The sequence below is a fragment of the Rhagoletis pomonella genome, unplaced genomic scaffold (genome assembly GCF_013731165.1).
Source record: "Rhagoletis pomonella isolate Grant_MI unplaced genomic scaffold, Rhpom_1.0 Rhpom_scaffold_00002, whole genome shotgun sequence".
Lineage (NCBI taxonomy): Eukaryota > Metazoa > Arthropoda > Insecta > Diptera > Tephritidae > Rhagoletis > Rhagoletis pomonella.
In genome coordinates, this window is record NW_023458556.1 from 50,505,142 (window position 1) to 50,507,019 (window position 1,878).

Here is a 1,878-nt window from a genome sequence, read left to right on the forward strand (position 1 = left end):
TTCCTAATAAACAATCGTGGTACAAAGCTCAATAAAAAATATTAAAATTAAAATTTTTTTTTTGGATCTGAAATTGAAGGTTTTTCATTGGCGAATATCTGCAATTTGTATAAATTCACATTTCCAATAAATTTATTAACATTACCTCCTTTCAAATACTCAGCACTACAACAAAATTGTCACTAAACATATATACAATTTGATCTGCTACACTTGAGAGTCCCACTGCAGATCCGCCCACCTGTAACTATATACTTACATACATAACTGTGAATGCTTTCGTGAGCTTCATTTTATTTTACATTTTAACATTTCTATTATTCTTCTACATTTTATTGTAATGCGATTTGCATTATATTTATTCGTTATAGAACTGACGTGCAACACGTTGCCATTCGCTTGCTGCCACAATCAATTTGCGAAAGAGAATTTGTGTGAATTTTGGCCTCAGCTGCTGGATGCTGCTGAGCGAAAATTCGTTTAGCATTGGCTGTTAGTAGAAATTGGCAAAAATGTTGAATACTCGTCACCGATTTTATTGACATTTTGGCATAATTCATGGTGTGCAAGAAATTTCCAATGTATGTATTTAAATTCGAAAAGAAAACATTTTTATTATGTACCGTTGTTGTGCCATATACCTATGCATGTATGTATGTATAGCAAAAATCGAAAAATAACTGTGTAGCGCTCAAACTACATACATACGTACATACATTTGGGGGTAGTAAATTTTTTTCGTCTATAGGCGTATAGCATAGCGATTCTACGTGTAATTCTAGGCAAATTTGCGGAAGAAACCATAACTCTTAAATCAATTTGGAGCTCTTCGGGGCTAATTCAGAAATGAGAAGGCTCGGTAGTCTAATACTTAGAAAAATGCTGAGGTGATTTCACCTCATTGGCCTACCAGCAACTGAAACAGAAGGGATCAGTCTTTCAATTGTACAATGACCTGCTAAAACTACTCCGACACCTGCAACGCCAATGAGATCAGGGCCCTGATGGCTGCTTACCTGCCAGAGTACTTATATTCCTCCCTAATGTTCACTTCAGCAGTAAGTCCAAGAACCATTCCAGCAATTCGTAAGCCTGAACTTAATGTTGACGGAGAGCTTTCTAAAGAAGCCGATTTCTATAATTCTTTTTTCAAAGGAAAGGTTTTACCTCACATGCTAATTTGGTTTAAATCCGATCATTGCATCATGAAGAAATTAACGATAACATTGAATTATTTATATGAGAATTGAAGTCGTTTTTGTTTTTGGTTAAAAATTGCTTGTTTGTTTTACTTTTTTTCATCGAAAAAAAACTGAAAAAAACCCAAAATATATCCACAACAGATTTTCAGCTACAGCAAAGAAACTAAGATGATTACAACATTACCTTACCCTTACCATTTTCGGCTGTAAAGCCGGTAACTTTTTATTTATATAAACAAAAAAGTTCCCTCAATTAGCTCTTTAAACAGCTGCCTTTTATTACCCTATCCTCAGCATACAAATTAACGTACAAATTACATAAATTAACACCAATTAATTAACGAAAACAACATTATATGAGCGCAAAAACAACACCACTGTAATAAAGAGCCGAACAGCAAGGAAACAAAATGGAAAAAAAACAAGAAAAAAGTAAACGTAAGAAAGTTAGCAAGAAAATGAAAAACTGAGAACATGTTTTAATCAAATAATTAAAACGAATGACAATCACCATTTTTACCACTTTAAAAGTGTCACAAAGCCAGCGTTGAGGTAGCGAAGGGAAACCACGTTAACGTGACATTTGACTACGACAGTGGTTGTGTTTTACATACATACATATATTTTGTTTTTTCTGTTCCTGAATACATTTACACAGTGTTGTGGTACATTTTGT